Here is a 10321-nt window from a genome sequence, read left to right on the forward strand (position 1 = left end):
ACATTCTGAGGTATGGTAATGGTGTTGTGATTATGTTTTGTTTTACCTTTTATTGAAGTATAATGTACACACTGAAAGAAAATGTATGTGTATAATTATTTTTAAGGGAAAACATACATATCACTCCTGGAGAAAGGAATGGCAACCCACTCCAGTGTTCTTGCCTGGAGAATTTCATGGACAGTGGAGCTGGAGTCCATAGGGTCGCAAAGAGCTGGACATGACTAAGCAACAGCTCATATCACCAGTCTGCAGATCAAGAGCCAGACCACGACAAGCATTAGAGGATGTTCTTCAAAGGAGAAACACTGTTTTTAATAAATATTCTTAAACATCTACAGATGAAATGATACATTTGGATTGCTTTAAAATAATCTGGATTTGAGCAAGTTCAGTTCAGTCTCTCAGTCGTGTCTGACTCTTTGCGACCCCATGAATCACAGCACGCCAGGCCTCCCTGTCTCACCAACTCCTGGAGTTCACTCAAACTCATGTCCATCAAGTTGGTGATGCCATCCAGCCATCTCATCCTCTTCATCCCCTTCTCCTCCTGCCCCCAATCCCTCCCAGCATCAGAGTCTTTTCCAATGAGTCAACTCTTCACATGAGGTGGCCAAAGTACTGGAGTTTCAGCTTCAGCATCAGGCCTTCCAACGGACACCCAGGACTGATGTCCTTTAGGATGGACTGGTTGGATCTCCTTGCAGTCCAAGGGACTCTCAAGAGTCTTCTCCAACACCACAGTTCAAAAGCATCAATTCTTTGGCACTTAGCTTTCTTCACAGTCCAACTCTCACATCCATACATGACCACAGGAAAAACCATAGCCTTGACTAGATGTACCTTTGTTGGCAAGTAATGTCTCTGATTTTCAATATGCTATCTAGGTTGTTCATAACTTTCCTTCCAAGGAGTAAGCGTCTTAATTTCATGGCTGCAGTCACCATCTGCAGTAATTTGGGAGCCCAGAAAAATAAAGTCTAACACTGTTTCCACTGTTTCCCTATCTATTTCCCATGAAGTGATGGGACCAGATGCCATGATCTTCGTTTTCTGAATGTTGAGCTTTAAGCCAACTTTTTCACTCTCCTCTTTCACTTTCATCAAGAGGCTTTTGAGTTCCTCTTCACTTTCTGCCACAAGGGTGGTGTCATCTGCATATCTGAGGTTATTGATATTTCTCCTGGCAATCTTGATTCCAGCTTGTGCTTCTTCCAGCCCAGTGTTTCTCATGATGTACTCTGCATATAAGTTAAATAAGCAGGGTGACAATATACAGCCTTGACGTACTCCTTTTCCTATTTGGAACCAGTCTGTTGTTCCATGTCCAGTTCTAACTGTTGCTTCCTGACCTGCATATAGGTTTCTCAAGAGGCAGGTCAGGTGGTCTGGTATTCCCATCTCTTTCAGAATTTTCCACAGTTTATTGGGATCCACACAGTCAAAGGCTTTGGCATTGTCAATAAAGCAGAAATAGAAGTTTTTCTGGAACTCTCTTGCTTTTTTGATGATCCAGCGGATGTTGGCAATTTGATCTCTGGTTCCTCTGCCTTTTCTAAAACCAGCTTGAACATCTGGAAGTTCATGGTTCGTGTATTGCTGAAGCCTGGCTTGGAGAATTTTGAGCATTACTTTACTAGCGTGTGAGATGAGTGCAATTGTGCGGTAGTGGATTTGAGCAAAGGTACATATTAAACAAGGTTTATAATTATTGAAGCTGGGTAATGTTTACATGGGCTTCCCTGGTGGCTCAGTCAGTAAAGAATCTGCCTGCAGTTCAGAAGACAGTCTGCAATGCAGGAGACCCAAGTTGGATCCCCGGGTCAGATAGATCCCCTGGAGAAGGAAATGGCAACACACTCCAATATTCTTATTTGGGAAATCCCATGGACACAGGAGCCTGGTAGGCTACAGTCCATGGGATTGTAAGAGTCAGACATGGTTTAACGACTAAACCATCACCAACCAAAAGTTACATAAGAGTTCTTTCTATTTCTCATACACACACACATACACACTTAAAATTTCCATGATTGAATTTTAAAAACAATCACTGGGGAGCCCTGGCTTCATCTCTATCCAGTGACTCTGAATCATGACAAAAAAGCTGAGCAGGTGGGGTGGAAAATATCTCTTTGGTATATTACTTGGTAATCAAGAATCTGAGAGTCTAATGGATTTAATGATCCCATGGAGAAAGGAATAGCTACCCACTCTAGTATTCTGGCATGGAGAATTCCATGGACTGTACAGTCAATGGGGTTGCAGAGTTGGACACTACTGAGCGACTTTCACACATACACACAATGGATTTAATAAGTAAATTATTATTTCTTAAATGAGTTCCATGTGCCTATCTCCTCTGTGTAACTGAGAGCCCCTTACCCATGCTGGGTTTTATTCATGTCTGTATCCCTGATCCTCAGCACAGTGCCTTGCATACAACAGGTGCTCATAAGTGTTTGTAGCAAGTGAAAGCTTGAATTCATATCCTCCACAAGCCTAGCATGGTCATAGGATGGCACAGGTGCACAAACTGCTTCATAACTTGAACCATTGCTACCAGGGGATCTTTTTTTTTCATAGATGCTTCAGGTGGCTCAATGGTAAAGAATCTGCCTGCCAATGGAGTAGATGCAGGTTCAAGGCAGATGCAGGTTCGATCCCTAGGTTAGGAAAACCCCCTGCAGAAAGAAATGGTAACCCACTCCAGTATTCTTACCTGGGAAATTCCATGGACAGAGGAGCCTGGTGGGCTACAGTCCATGGGGTCACAGAGTCAGACACTACTTAGTGACTAAACAGCCAAACAGCAAATTGTTCAAACCCTAACATTACAGAATTGAGAGGGACTTAAGAGACCACTTTGTACCAACTTTTCACGTGATAGATGAGTAAACAAAAGTGCAAAGAATAAAGTGATCTTTTCAAGTTCACACAGCTGGTAGGGACAGAGCCTGAATCGGAGACTGGCCTCTTTCTGTTCTATCATCCAGTTTCACCGCTGTGAATTCGACGCATACCCACAATTCTATTTTCACAGGTGAAGAAGACCAAGATCGTAAAGGAAATGAGTATCTTTTTCTCATAGTCTTGGGTCATTGTGACTCTATAACATTTTCCAGAACAGTGTTCTCCACATAGGATTTTCTCTCTTCCTTCAAGAAAACATTAAATTCAAAAACCTTAATTTTCAAAACAAACAGAAGGGTGATTATTCCCATTCGAAAGGATTTTGGTGCACATTTCCTTTTAAAGAGGTGAACTCTCTCAAGTGTCTTTGAAATATGAGTCAGTTTTTAACAATTCCATCTGTATCCAGCTTGTTAGGAATGAAGCAACTGAATAAAATCAGGCACAGCCCAAGCCACAGCCCCACAGTCCTGTCATGTCAAGTGTCACGAGGGCGCTTTCAACATTCCCAAGTCAAAAAATAAACAAATCAATCAGAGATAACACACCGAGAGAAGAAATAAATGAAAAAAAAAAAGACACACAAGGAAAAATCTCTTCATAACATATGTTCATAACATATATTGATTTAAAAAACTCTTTAAATTAAAATATTAGGATAACTTTGCTTATAGCTTAATTTTGTTGGCACTAAAAGCAGCATTAAAAAAAAAAAAAGCCCCATAACTCTAGTGGTCTCTTGTGTCATTCATGTTCTGGGCTTTTCCATGCAGAAGTGCCAAAGTATTTTGCAGCTTTGCCCAGTGCCTCTTTCAAGAATCTTGTGACACTTCCATGCCCCAGCCTAACAGGGGTGGCCAGATTTCTTTGCTGTTAAGAGGATTGCTGAGATGTTCTTCTTTATAGAACCCAGAAGACTCTAGGAATAATAGGAAAGAGCAAACAAGAGATGTCAAGGAGAAAGGTTACAAGCAAGGGTGATTCTTCAAAGAAGCTCTCTAAGCAAGGAGAAGTCAAAGAATGTTTTCAAGGACACTGATAAGTGGGGGCTTGCTAGTACTGGGCGCCAGTGTCCTAGGCAAGCTGAGGGGTCAGCTTACATCCTCCATTAAGGGTTAAGCTCCAAGCCCTTCAAGAACTTTGGGTGAGTCAGGGCCAGAGACAGATGAAGAAAGGAGACACCTTATCTCTAATCAGCCCTGCCTCAAAATAGCTCTCTCTTCCCTGGGGCAGAGACCCGTCATCTCTGCACTGCACTGCACGGCAGCGTGGAGGTGTCCCAGCCCACTTAGTCAGAAAGTCAATGAGTGCGCTTGATTCATCTCTTACACAAGTTAGAGCTCTCTGGGTGAAGCAATGCATAATTTAGCAGCCTTCAAAATGGCTTGCCTAAAAAATCAGGATGTTCCTGTCTGGAAGGACCTTACAATTTATCTGGATCAACTGGTCATTTTACAGATGGATAAACTGAGACCCAGGAAAATGAAATGGTTCGCACGAGGAGGAAACACAGGGAGTCCGTGACTGGACTGAAGGCGAAAACCCGGAACTAGAGCAGACATTCTTTTTCTCTTGGCAATGCTGCTGTGCTCATCTGAGAAATGAATGAAACACTCATGCCCCTGGTCAATTTTCCTTCCGTTGTTAAGGAAATCATTTTCAATGCTCCGAGAGCTTCCAAATCAACACTCTCACAGGCAGCTCTTGTTAAACTCTTCCATTGTGAGTCTCTCAAACTTCCTCTTCTGTCTTCATAATCCAGACAGCGTTACTTTTGAGGTTCTATATATGGGCTGCCACAGTTGGCCCCCCACCACCCCCCCGCCACTCCCCGTACCCGGCTGCTGGAAGAGAAAGTTACAAATGGGTAATTGAAGCCCTCAGGGAATTGCTTAGAATGGGGTCAGACAAAGATTCCCCCCAGTCTCATCAACGGCTCACGCCTGCCAAGGGTTATGACTCACAGCTTGGGACCTGCTCTCCCAGGGGGCATCTGTGAGATGGCACAGCTCAGACATTCCTGCTGCCCGGCTTCCTACTTGCATAGTGCATCCCTTTGTGTATCTTCTACACACTCTGGGCTCTGTCGAGCGCTGTAGGAGGCACACAAGTTCTAAACAGGAATGGGGCCAAGCCTGGGGCTTGCAAAGGCTGCTGGAAACTGGACAAAGTAATGGGATGCAGAATGTGGACAAAGGGCTGGAGTGTGTGGTTAGGAGATGCTCCGCTCCATCTAGCTTTATGCAGTTTTGTTACAGGTTATTACCATCCAGGATTTTGTGTTGGAGACTAAAGAGAAATTGAATTGCAGCTCCCTTCCATTTCTCCATGATCATCATCTCTTAAATGTTCCTAATTATTTCTTGCATGAGTCACTTGGCTGGACTTATCACAGTTCTGAGGTGGAAATTGGTTCCTAGCTGTTCCTCATATGTGGGATATTTTTCTTCTACCTAGACTCCAACTCTTCTACTCCCCATAAGGTCCAAGGCTTTGTAATTCCTTTACGGTTTCCCACTCACTATAGTGCTGGGCACATTTGTTGTTGTTCAGTCACTAAGTTATATTTGACTCTTTGCAGCTTGTTGGACTGTAGCCCACCAGGCTCCTCTGTTCATGGGATTTCCCAGACAAGAATACTGGAGTGGGTTGCCACTCCCTATTTCAGGGGATCTTCTCAGATCAGGGATCAAACCCATGTCTCCTGCTTTAACAGGTGGAGTTTTTACACCTGAGGCATCAGGGAAGCCCTGTTGAGCACACGCAGGTGCTTAATAAGTACTTAATAACTATATCCTACTGGGTCAGCATCCCAGTTCTAGACTCACTCTGTGCCAAAGCCAGATCACACCGTGAAGGCCTGCATTTTACTCATGAGAAGGCAAAGGGCATAGAAAAGCAATCGTCCAAGGTTTACACACAGTGAATGGCAGATCCAGGTTTTAAGCCTTAGGTCCTTTGAAACAAAATCCAGCCCTTTCCGTCTATCATTTATCATAGGATGGAGACAGAAAATATTATGCTTAAGACCTTTAGGCTAAAGTTAGTGAAAAGTGGAATAGTATTAGCTTATTGCTTGAGGGGTCTTACACTTTTCATGTCAACATTTTTTAAAAGGACATTTTAATTAATAGATCCCTAGCTTATTATACGAGTTACATAAACATTCTCATACAATCATGTAATTATAAAAGTATTTTTTTCTATCAGTTCAATCATAATCAATTGCATTATCAAAATAAAAATGTTTCCTTTTTAGCTGAAGATCTAAAACTTGGATGCAAATTAATGCCTGTAAGTGAGATTAATCTCACTAAATGAGGTAAGGCCTTACTGTTCTAATATCAACCCAACATGGATTTTGAACTTCTCAGTATCATGCATATTCATGTTCAAAGATTATCCTATCAAACGAGCATCAACAAGTATCAGTGGGTGCTTACTGGTTGCACTGCATGGTTCTGGTTGGCCATTAAATAACTGACTTTGAGAACTTAGGTACATACTAAAGGACCCACCACTTTTAAATGCCAACCATGGGCCAGGAACCTTGAAATACAATTTACACATGTTATTTCATTAAATCTTCATGATAGTCTTATGATTTACAAATGAGGATTCCAAGGAGGAGAAAGGTCATTAACATACTCAGAATCACACAGCTTATAAATGACAAAGCTGAGATCTGTCCCAGATTTGAGTGACTCTAAAATTCGTACTTTAAAACATCTAAAATATTTACCCATGAACATCTAAAACATCTACTCATGAACATTGACTCTAAAACACCTACTTCTGCATTATTGACTATGTCAAAGCCTTTGACTGTGTGGGTCACAACAAACTGGAAAATTCTTAAGCAGATGGGAATACCAGGCCACCTGACCTGCCTCCTAAGAAATCTGTATGCAGGTCAAGAAGCAACAGTTAGAACTGGACATGGAACAACAGACTGGTTCCAAAAAGGGAAAGGAGTATGTCAAGGCTATATATTGTCACCCTGCTTATTTAACTTACATGCAGAGTATATCATGCGAAATGCTGGGCTGGATGAAGCACAAGCTAGAATCAAGGTTGCCGGGAGAAATATCAATAACTTCAGATATGCAGATGACACCACCCTTATGGCAGACAGTGAAGAACTAAAGAGCCTCTTGATGAAAATGAAAGAGGAGAGTTAAAAAGTTGGCTTAAAACTCAACATTCAGAAAACAAAGTTCATGGCATCTGGTCCCATCACTTCATGGTAAATAATAGATAGTGAACCATAAAAAGAGTGAGAAATTTTATTTTTTGGGCTCCCAAATCACTGCAGATGGTGAATGCAGCCATGAAATTAAAAGATGCTTGCTCCTTGGAAGAAAAGCTGTGACCAACCTAGACAGCATATTAAAAAGCAGAGACATTCCTTTGCTAACCAAGGTCTGTCTAGTCAAAGCTGTGGTTTTTCTAGTAGTCATGTATGGGTATGAGACTTGGACTATAATGAAAGCCATGCACCAAAGAATTGATTCTTTTGAACTGTGGCATTGGAGAAGACTCTTGAGAGTCCCTTGGACCACAAGGAGATCCAACCAGTCCGTCCTAAAGGAAATCAGTCCTGAATATTCATTGGAAGGACTGATGCTGAAGCTGAAACCCCAATACTTTGGCCCCCTCATGCAAAGAACTGACTCATTGGAAAAGACCCTGATGCTGGGAAAGACTGAAGGCAGGAGGAGAAGGGGACAACAGAGGATGATATGTTGGATGGCATCACAGACTTGATGGACATGAGTTTGAGCTAGCTCCAAGAGTTGGTGATGGACAGGGAGGCCTGATGTGCTGCAGTCCATGGGGTCGCCAAGAGTCGGACATGACTGAGCAACTGAACTGAAAACTCACACTGTCCCTGCTATACCAGAGCTTCTCAAACTTGTGGTGGTGGTTGTGGTTTAGTCACTAAGTCATAGCCGACTCTTGCGACCCCGTGGACCGTATTCTACCAGGCTCCTCTGGATTTTCCAGGCAAGGATGCCGCAGTGTGTTGCTATTTCCTTCTTCAGAGGATCTTCCTGAAGACCCAGGGACCTAACCCAGGTCTCCTGCACCGCTCGGATTCTTTACTCACAAAGCTACCAGGAAAGCCTGTCTCAATCTTAGGGCTTATTATTAACAGTATCACCTAAGGAATTCTTCAATAATATGGATGCCTGGGTCCCACCACAGACCAATGGCATGAGAGTATGTGGGGTAGAATCTGGATTTCTAAAAATCGCCAGGTGATATTAATACGAAACTAGGGTTAAGAACCATTGTGCAAGGTACACTGTGCTTCAGATTCTTCAACTATAAAAGAAGGAGTTTAGATGGACAGCTCTTAGATCATGTCTACTTCTGCAGTCACCAGAACTGTGGTGAGAGTTGTGTGGGGCCCACTGCTCCTTGAGAAGCCAAAGGAACTGGGAATAAGCAGTTATTATGGCACCCCACTCCAGGACTCTTGCCTGGAAAATCCCATGGACGGAGGAGCCTGGTAGGCTGCAGTCCATGCTAAGGGTCGGACACGACTGAGCGACTTCACTTTCACTTTTCACTTTCATGCATTGGAAGAGGAAATGGCAATCCGCTCCAGTGTTCTTGCCTGGAGAATCCCAGGGACGGGGGAGTCTGGTGGGCTGCCGTCTATGGGGTCACACGGAGTCGGACACGACTGAAGCGACTTAGCAGCAGCAGCACCCACCCTGCCAAACACTCTTCCAACTTTCTACTTCAGTGTAGGCTATGAGCAAAGCTGGATAAACATCCAGGGAAAAGACATTAAAGCATATAATTATTTCATGTATTTTGAAGTTTTATCTGTTTAATTATTTATATTATTCAGAACAAGGGCCTAAAGCTCTAAAAAGATTCCCCATGCCACCTTTCCCTTTATGTCTTCTTTTGAGGTATCAATCATAGTTCTTCAATGAGATCCATATCGCTCCAAACTATTTCAGTGTTACTTCTGTACATCATTACATCCAAAAGTCTTTTGAAAATGTTCATACATTTTGATCCAGAATTCCTCTTGTGGAAATCTATTCTAAGGAGATAAGCAGAAATAGCTTTATGAAGATGTTCATTTCACTATTATTTATTATAGCAGAAAATTGGAAACCACTTATATGTCCAATAGTAGGGAAATGAGTAAAATATAGTATGGCTTACTAAATGGTGAAACGGTGGTCATAGGTGAACTTCACATACAGAGACTTTTAAATGATGTGGGGAAATACTAACACGATGCTGAATAAAAAATGTAGGATATTAATGCATATATATGGAGTTTAGACAGACAGTAATGACGATCCTATATGCAAGGCAACAAAAGACACACAAATGTAAAAGAACAGACTTTTGGACTATGTGGTAGAAGCCAAGGGTGGGATGATTCGAGAGAATAGCATTGAAACATGTACCTTACCACATGTAAAACAGATGACCAGTGTAAGTTCAATGCATGAAGCGGGGCACTCAAAGCCGGTGCTCTGCTCTGGGACAACCCAAACGGGTGGGGTAGGGTGGGGAGGGAGGTGGGAGCGGAGTTCAGGATGGGGGACACACGTGAACCCGCGGCTGATTCATGTTGGCGTATGGCAAAAACTACCTCAATATTGTAAAGTAGTTATCCTCCAATTAAATAAAATTTTTTAAATGTAGGGTATACCAAATTCTATAGCGTGGGTCTGTGAGTTAAACGACATGGAGTTGAGTAATTTTAACTATACATGTTAGGGAACCTAACTTGGGTCTGCTTGCCCTTGAGAGGTAAAGCCAATGTACTGACACCAGATTGCGGTGAAGGACAGTGCAGCGCTTACTGCAGGGTGCCAAGCAAGGTGTTCAGGACAGCAAGTGCTCAAAAAGCCCAAATTCCTAGATGGGCTTCAGAGAAGCATTTTTAAAGACAAAGTGAGGGAGGGGCAGCCCAGGGTAGGATCAGGTTGTGCACAGTTCTCTAATCGGCTGACGGGGAAGTAAAAGGGCAGAGTCACAGGAGTTAATATTATCAGTCCTTAGGTGCCAGTAGGTCTGGGGGCCACATGCTCATGGTCATCAGGTAGATAATTTCTTCCATTTAATGGTGGTTTTAGTATCTGTGAAACAAGGTAGGAAAGGTCAACCAGATACGATTACCTACGTACTTCAGAGAGGAGATACAGCAGAGGGTATGGAGGGGTGGGGGTCTGTCCTGAAAAGGCCCCATAGGGTCCTGCTCACTTCCATATACTTATTATTATACATAGGAAAAAGGAAAATACTCAGACAAAGGGAAGCCCTTGTGGCTCAGATGATAAAGAATCTGCCTGCAATGCAGGAGATGCGGGTTCAATCCCTGGGTCGGGAAGATCCCCTGGAGAAGGAAATGGCAACCCACTCCAGTATT

Source organism: Bos grunniens, chromosome 1, assembly GCF_055505025.1.
Source record: "Bos grunniens cultivar Pamir isolate PY7600 chromosome 1, Bosgru_T2T1.0, whole genome shotgun sequence".
In the NCBI taxonomy this organism is placed as follows: domain Eukaryota; kingdom Metazoa; phylum Chordata; class Mammalia; order Artiodactyla; family Bovidae; genus Bos; species Bos grunniens.